Here is a 9,510-nt window from a genome sequence, read left to right as displayed (position 1 = left end):
TCGTTTTCCTCTCCCCCCCAATTCACCCTTGCCGTTTTATTCGCCCTCTCTCTCTATAATCCCTCTCTATTTGCCTCTTTTTGCCCGCTTGATTTTTGTTTGCTAGTTTGCTTGCTTGTCGTTATGTCTGAAATTGGGGAAGTTATCGCCAATATGGGTGATAACAATATCATGGAAAATTCTGATGCTCCTGCTGAAGAACCCCCTACCTACCATACAAAAAGATTTCGAATCGATAGTGGTAATATTATTGGAAAATGAGTTATTCAAGATTTGTTCACTTGTGCCGGTGCTTTGCCCTCTATGGGCGGTTCTATTCTCCATAGAACTAGTAGTCTTGCGGACGCTATTGCCATGCTTATCGTTGAACTTGAAAGGCAATTTATGCATATGCACCCTTCTATACAAAGAGTTTTCCTAGAATTTTCTAATATCGAGCATTCCTCTGTTAAGCGTGCCGCTACTATCTTTTTGGCTCATGAATTTAGATTTATAATAAAAGAAGCCAAAGAAATCTTTGCGCACTATAGGGTGGATGCTGGTCGTCCTCCCATAGAATCTATCCTCTTCGATCAAGAAGAAATTATGCGTCTTCAATCTCCTGACTATGTTGCTTTTAATGAAAACCTCAGAAAAAAGGTGCCAACCAATATTTTAATTAATAGAATCTCTGAACTTAATGATGATTTGGCTATTCGAAATAATGAGCTAGGATACTCTCTTGAGTCTAGGCTCACAAAGTTCTGTCAAAAGAATGCTTATAATGATGAATTGGTTGTACATTACGAAGGGCCGAAAGAGGAACCTATACCTCCTAAAATTGAGCTTGGGGACTTCTGTCCTAGTAAATTTAGCCCTTTTGATAACTTTTGCTTGCCTCAAAGAAAACTTGCTGCTGAACGTAGAGAATATGAAATGAGCTTCACCGATCTATCTTATTACTATGGCAATACCTAGATCTATCCTCGCTTTTATGCCTAGCTAGGGGCGTTAAACGATAGCGCTTGTTGGGAGGCAACCCAATTTTATTTTTATTCCTTGCCTTTTGCTCCTTCTTAGTAATAAATAAATTATTTAGCCTCTGTTTTGGTCATGTTTTTTGTGTTTAATTAGTGTTTGTGCCAAGTAGAACCGTTGGGAAGACTTGGGGAAAGTCTTGTTGAACTTGCTGTAAAAAACAGAAACTTTAGCGCTCACGAGAACTGCTGTCATTTTTATTTAGAGAGTGCTATTTAGTTAATTATTTTTGCAGATGATTAATAGATAAATTCCTCACGTCCAGCAATTTATTTTAGAATTTTTGGGATTCCAGATCTTGCGCTAGCTACAGATTACTACAGACTGTTCTGTTTTTGACAGATTTTGTTTTTCGTGTGTTGTTTGCTTATTTTGATGAATCTATGGCTAGTAAAATAGTTTATAATCCATATATAAGTTGGAATAAAATAGGTTTAACACCAATATAAATAAAGAATGAGTTCATTACAGTACCTTGAAGTGGTCTTTTGTTTTCTTTCACTAACGGAGCTCACGAGTTTTCTATTTTGAGTTTTGTGTTGTGAAGTTTTCAAGTTTTGGGTGAATTCTTTTGATGGATCACGGAACAAGGAGTGGCAAGAGCCTAAGCTTGAGGATGCCCATGGCACCCCCAATATAATCCAAGGACACGAAAAAGTCAAAGCTTGGGGATGCCCCAGAAGGCATCCCCTCTTTCGTCCACTTCCACTGGTAATTTACTTGGAGCTATATTTTTATTCACCAACATGATATGTGTTTTGCTTGGAGCGTCTTGTATTATTTGTGTCTTTGTGTCTTAGTTTGCCACAATCATCCTTGCTATACACACCTTTGAGAGAGCCATACATGAATTAAAATTTGATAGAATACTCTATGTGCTTCACTTATATCTTTTGAGCTAAGTAGTTTTGCTCTATGTGCTTCACTTATATCTTTTGAGCTAAGTAGTTTTGATCTATGTGCTTCACTTATATCTTTTGAGCTAGTAGTTTTGCTCTATGTGCTTCAATTATATCTTTTGAGCGTTATAATTTTGCTCTATGTGCTTCACTTAGATCTTTTAGAGCACGGTGGTGGATATGTTTTAAAGAAACTATTGATCTCTCATGCTTCACTTAAATTATTTTGAGAGTCTCTTAATAGCATGGTAATTTGCTTAATAATAATATGCTTGGTATTCAAGATTTGTGAAACTTTCTTTTGAGTGTGTTGAATACTAAGAAAAGATTGAAGCATGATAATTGTTTTGAGATATGGAGGTGATAATATTAAAGTCATGCTAGTTGAGTAGTTGTGAATTTAAAGAATACTTGTGTTAAAGTTTGTGATTCCCGTAGCATGCACGTATGGTGAACCGTTATGTGACGAAGTCGGAGCATGATTTATTTATTGATTGTCTTCCTTATGAGTGGCGGTCGGGGACGAGCGATGGTCTTTTCCTACCAATCTATCCCCCTAGGAGCATGCGCGTAATACTTTGCTTTGATAACATCTAGATTTTTGCAATAAGTATATGAGTTCTTTATGACTAATGTTGAGTCCATGGATTATACGCACTCTCACCCTTCCACCTTTGCTAGCCTCTCTAATACCGCGCACCTTTCGCCGGTATCATACACCTACCGTATACCTTCCTCAAAACAGCCACCATACCTACCTATTATGGCATTTCCATAGCCATTCCGAGATATATTGCCATGCAACTTTCACCATCTAGTTCGTCATGACACATTCATCATTGTCATATTTCCTAGCATGATCATGTAGTTGACATAGTATTTGTGGCAAAGCCACCGTTCATAATTTTTTCATACTTGTCACTCTTGATTCATTGCATATCCCGGTACACCGCCGGAGGCATCCATATAGAGTCATACTTTGTTTTAGAATCGAATTGTAATCATTGAGTTGTAAATAAATAAAAGTGTGATGATCATCATTCAATAGAGCATTGTCCCAATAAAAAAAGAGAAAGGCCAAAGAAAATAAAGAAGGCCCCCCCAAAAAGAAAATAAATAAAAAGGGGCAATGCTACTATCTTTTTTTCCACACTTGTGCTTCAAAGTAGCACCATGATATAGCGAGTCTCATATATTGTGCTTCAAAGTAGCACCATGCTCTTCATATAGAGAGTCTCATATGTTGTCACTTTCATATACTAGTGGGAATTTTACATTATAGAATTTGGCTTGTATATTCCAATGATGGGCTTCCTCAAATTGCCCTAGGTCTTCGTGAGCAAGCAAGTTGGATGCACACCCACTAGTTTCTTTTGTTGAGCTTTCATGCATTTATAGCTCTAGTGCATCTGTTGCATGGCAATCCCTACTCACTCACATTGATATCTATTGATGGGCATCTCCATAGCCCGTTGATACGCCTAGTTGATGTGAGACTATCTTCCCCTCCTTTTTGTCTTCTCCACAACCACCATTCTATTCCACCTATAGTGCTATATCCATGGCTCACGCTCATGTATTGCGTGGAGATTGAAAAAGTTTTGAAAAAGTTAGAGTATGAAACAATTGTTTGGCTTGTCATCGGGGTTGTGCATGATTTAAATACTTTGTGTGGTGAAGATGGAGCATAGCCAGACTATATGATTTTGTAGGGATAACTTTCTTTGGCCATGTTATTTTGAGAAGACATAATTGCGTTGTTAGTATGCTTGAAGTATTATTATTTTTATGTCAATATAAACTTTTATCTTGAATCTTTCTAATCTGAATATTCATACCACAATTAAGAAGATTTGCATTGAAATTATGCCAAGTAGCACTCCGCATCAAAAATTCTCTTTTTATCATTTACCTACTCGAGGACGAGCAGGAATTAAGCTTGGGGATGCCTGATACGTCTCCAACATATCTATAATTTTTGATTGCTCCATGCTATATTATCTACTGTTTTGGACTATATTGGGCTTTATTTTCCACTTTTATATTATTTTTGGGACTAACCTATTAACCAGAGGCCCAGCCCAGAATTGCTGTTTTTTGCCTATTTCTGTGTTTCGGAGAAATAGAATATCAAACGGAGTCCAAACGGAATAAAATCTTCGGGAATGTCATTTTCTCACCGAACGTGATCCAGGAGACTTGGACCCTACTCCAGGGGGTCAAAGAGGAGGTCACGAGGGTGGGGGTGCGCCCCCCTAGGGCGCGCCCCCTGCCTCGTGGGCCCCTCGGTGCTCCACCGACATACTCCTTCCTCCTATATATATACAGACGTACCCCCAAAAGATCAAAACAGGATCCAAAAACCTAATTCCACCGCCGCAACTTTCTGTATCCATGAGATCCCATCTTGGGGCCTGTTCCGGAGCTCCGCCAGAAGAGGGCCGTCATCACGGAGGGCTTCTACATCATCATAGCCCCTCCGATGAAGTGTGAGTACTTTACCTCAGACCTTCGGGTCCATAGTTAGTAGCTAGATGGCTTCTTCTCTCTCTTTGAATCTCAATACAAAGTTCTCCCCCTCTCTTGTGGACATCTATTCGATGTAATCTTCTTTTTGCGGTGTGTTTGTTGAGACCGATGAATTGTGGGTTTATGATCAAGTCTATCTATGAATAATATTTGAATCTTCTCTGAATTATTTTATGTATGATTGGTTATCTTTGCAAGTCTCTTCGAGTTATCCATTTGGTTTGGCCAACTAGATTGGTAGTTCTTGCCATGGGAGAAGTGCTTAGCTTTGGGTTCGATCTTGCGGTGTCCTTACCCAGTGACAGAAGGGGCAGCAAGGCACGTATTGCATCGTTGCCATCAAGGATAACAAGATGGGGTTTATTTCATATTGCATGAATTTATCTCTCTACATCATGTCATCTTGCTTAAGGTGTTACTCTGTTTTTAACTTAATACTCTAGATGCATGCTGGATAGCGGTCGATGAGTGGAGTAATAGTAGTAGATGCCGAATCGTTTCGATCTACTTGTCACGGACGTGATGCCTATATACATGATCATGCCTAGATATTCTCATAACTATGCTCAATTCTGTCAATTGCTCAACAGTAATTTGTTCACCCACCGTAGAATACTTATGCTCTTGAGAGAAGCCACTAGTGAAACCTATGGCCCCCGGGTCTATCCTCATCATATCAATCTCCATTACTTTAATCTTGCTTTGCTTTTTACTTTGCTTTTACTTTTTACTTTGCATCTTTATACCAAAAATACCAAAAATATTATATCTATCAGATCTCACTCTCGTATGTGACCATGAAGGGATTGACAACCCCTAATCGCGTTGGTTGCGAGTAGCTATCCTTTTGTGCAGGTACGAGGGACTTGAGTGTGGCCTCCTACTGGATTGATACCTTGGTTCTCAAAAACTAAAGGAAATACTTACGCTACTCTGCTGCATCATCCGTTCCTCTTCGGGGAAAACCAACGCAAGCTCAAGACGTAGCAAAAACAAGCAACACATTATACAGAAGCCTTGTTTTATAATACAAAGTACGAGCATTACAGGTACATTCATTTAAAAATAGTGTCCTTCGAACACTGGCCCTCTACAATGCGGGAACCCTCCAAGACTTCATCAAAATACCGCTTCGGCGTGCGGTGCTCTTTGCCCACGGGCGGTCCCTCAGTTGCCATCTTGACGGCGTTCATCTTCGCCCACTGCACCTTGACACGGGTGAAGGCCATACGGGCACCTTCGATACAGGACGACCGCTTTATGGCATCAAGCCGGGGGCAGGCGCTGACGAGCCGCTTCACAAGCCCGAAGTAACTGTCGGGTATGGGTTCGGCTGGCCTAAGTCAGACTATAAAATCCTTCATGGCTAGTTCGGCCACCCTATGCAGCTCGGTCAGCTGCTTCAGCTGATCACTGAAGGGCACCAGATGCTCTGGTGCAAGGTACTGCAACCAGAACAACTTCTCCGTTGAACTCCCCTCTTCGGCTTGGAAGAACTCCGCAGCATCGGCAATGCTCCGAGTAGATCCACAAACGCTCCTGGAGAACTCCGAACACGGGTCAGTAATATGTAACTCCTCCTAACAAATTTGCTTTGCATGTTAAAGGCCTTACCCGCCGCGATCTGCTTTTCTTCTTGGATCTCCCGGCAGGCGCCTTGGGCTTCAACCCGGGATGCCTTCATGCTTTGGAGGGCCTCACCAAGTTTGGAATCTCGATCCGAAAGCTTGCGCTCTACAGAATCACATTTTCTTATGGCATCCTTGAGCTCTTGCTGGACTTCCTCCACTCGTGACTCATGCTTTCGGCGGGCGGCTCATTCCTCCTCCAACTCCTTTTTGGCCTCGGCCAACGTGTTCTTGAGGGTCTCGACCTCGGACGTGTCAGCTGTGAGCATGATTATAAAACTCAGCAATATAGCACAACAACAAGTAAATATCATGTCAGATGCGAATAGTTATCGCATACCTTGCTTCTCCTCCAACCGTTTGTTGGTGCAGATAAGCTCTTCATCGGCCCGCTTCAGCGGCCGCTTTAGTTCGGACACTTCATCGGCATGGGCGGTAGCCGGTAACTTCGAAGCCTGTTTGTTCAAATAGACGTGTATGATAATCTCCTACAACATATTCGATCCTCTGTTCGGCCTTTCTTAAACAAACGCCGAACAGAGTCTCAAGGGCTACTGACTATACACATGCATTCTTTTTATAGTTAAAAAATAGTACACCACGTACCTCAAAGCCTGTTAGAAGGCTAGTGTAGGCCTCGTTCAATCCGCTCTTAGCGGACCAAACCTTTTCAACCACCGCACCCATAAGGGTACAATGTTCCTCAATGATGGAGGCGCTCTGAAGCGCTTCCATCAAAGTGTCCGGCGCCTCTGGATTGACAGAGGTCGCCGGTGGATTTGACGCACCTCCTTCTTTCGAAGGAGGCTGCTCGCCTAATTCCGGAGTGGTATCGGCCTTAATGATATTCGGTTGGGGGCCGAATTGGGCATGGCTGATACGTCTCCGTCGTATCTACTTTTCCAAACACTTTTGCCCTTGTTTTGGACTCTAACTTGCATGATTTGAATGGAACTAACCCGGACTGACGCTGTTTTCAGCAGAATTGCCATGGTGTTATTTTTGTGCAGAAATAAAAGTTCTCGGAATGACCTGAAAATCAACGGAGAATTATTTTGGAATATATAAAAAATACTGGAAGGAAGATCCACGTTAGGGGGCCTCCACCTGTCCACGAGGGTGGGGGCGCGCCCTACCCCCTGGGCGCGCCCCCCTACCTCGTGGGCCCCCTGGCGCTCCACCGACCTCAACCCTGACTCCATATATTCACTTTCGGGGAGAAAAAACCAGGGAGAAGGATTCATCGCGTTTTACGATACGGAGCCGCCGCCAAGCCCTAAACTCTCTCGGGAGGGCTGATCTGGAGTCCGTTCGGGGCTCCGGAGAGGGGAATCCGTCGCCATCATCATCATCATCAACCATCCTCCATCACCAATTTCATGATGCTCACCGCCGTGCGTGAGTAATTCCATCATAGGCTTGCTGGACAGTGATGGGTTGGATGGGATTTATCATGTAATCGAGTTACTTTTGTTAGGGTTTGATCCCTAGTATCCACTATGTTCTGAGATTGATGTTGCTAGGACTTTGCTATGCTTAATGCTTGTCACTAGGGCCCGAGTGCCATGATTTCAGATCTAAACCTATTATGTTTTCATCAATATATGAGAGTTCTTGATCCTATCTTGCAAGTCTATAGTCACCTACTATGTGTTATGATCCGGCAACCCCGAAGTGACAATAATCGGGACCACTCCCGGTGATGTCCGTAGTTTGAGGAGTTCATGTATTCACTATGTGTTAATGCTTTGGTCCGGTACTCTATTAAAAGGAGGCCTTAATATCCCTTAGTTTCCAATAGGACCCCGCTACCACGGGAGGGTAGGACAAAAGATGTCATGCAAGTTCTTTTCCATAAGCACGTATGACTATATTCGGAATACATGCCTACATTACATTGATGAATTGGAGCTAGTTCTGTGTCACCCTATATTATGACTGTTACATGATGAACCGCATCCGGCATAATTCTCCATCACCGGTCCAATGCCTACAAGCTTTCCATATATTGTTCTCCGCTTATTTACTTTTCCGTTGCTATTGTTACAATCACTACAAAACACCAAAAATATTACTTTTGCTATCGTTACCACTACTATCATATTACTTTGCTACTAAATACCTTGCTGCAGATATTAAGTTTCCAGGTGTGGTTGAATTGACAACTCAGCTTGTTGGGAATATAACTTTCAGGTATGACCCGCCCAGGAGGGGCCGGGTCAACCCTAATGGCGGGTTGTTAAGAGAAGCCCAGTAATATTCAAGGTGATAGTTTATTAAGAATTGTAGAAGGCCTAAGCCCAGAGGCGGCTTAATGCCCAATATTGTAAACCACCATATGTAAAGAAAGACTTGTAAAGAAAGGCATATAAAAGAAGTCACCGAGCCGGACACGTTTTATGAGCCGGCCGGGACTCTGTAGGCCACCAGTCGTCAACCCATGTATGTAAAGGGGATGACCCGGCGGCGGCATAGGACAAGAAACAAGAGATCGATAGCCAAGCTAGCGAATTCGCTCCTTGGTCATTGAAACCTAGCAATACAACATCAACTGGACTAGGCCTTACCTTCACCGTAAGGGGCCGAACCAGTATAAACCTCTCATGTCCTTTGTCCCGATTAACCCCTTTAAGCTTCCTAGTTGCGATGGCCCTAGGACTAAGTCCTTTCACTAGGACATCTGCCGTGACAATTCCACGACAGTTGGCGCCCACCGTGGGGCCAATGCACGGTGGATTTGAGTTCTTGAAGGGCAACTTTGAAGGGCTCAAGGGATACGCTGTGGGCCGGATGACCAAGAGTCGTCGCGGCAAGATCTACATTGACGATGAAGGCTGGGGCCCCGACGCCGGCTCGATTGAGTACGGGTACCGGGTCCCCTTCGGCGGAATCCATGTCTTCATAGGCTGGATCGGTGAGTCAGGCCCTGAGCCGGACGTCTGCACCAACCTCATCGAGACGGCTCAGCGCGCGAGACCCGCCCGGGCTCAACCCGCCGTGCGGCGGGCCTTCGTGGGTTGCATCCATGGAGGGGAATTTTCTGAAGGATTGATAGACGGTGGTGAGACGGCCATCTGTTCTGACGATGCATCGTCCACAGGCGAGACCGATTCTTTGTATCAGCTACAATATGGCGTGCTTGGGGGCTGTTCCGATGGCAGCAGTATTCCGGACCCTCTGAGCCGCCGAATCGAGCCGGAGTCTTCATGGCTGGCACTCAACCCGAGCAGAATTCTACGGCTGCGGCAACAATAACCACGGGGTCGGCAGCAGCCGGGTCAGGAGACCCCACACGCCCCCGGCTCAGGTACTAATGGATCTCATGGATAAGATGACAGCTCTGTTGACTGTTGTAGTTGAGCCAGCGGATAAGGCTCAGCATGACGCGGAGGTGGCACAACTAGGTGAAGAGGTGGCACAAGTCAAGGAAAATTTAG

The sequence above is a fragment of the Triticum urartu genome, chromosome 7 (assembly GCF_003073215.2).
Source record: "Triticum urartu cultivar G1812 chromosome 7, Tu2.1, whole genome shotgun sequence".
Taxonomy (NCBI): domain Eukaryota; kingdom Viridiplantae; phylum Streptophyta; class Magnoliopsida; order Poales; family Poaceae; genus Triticum; species Triticum urartu.
Note: the sequence above shows the minus strand (reverse complement) of the source record.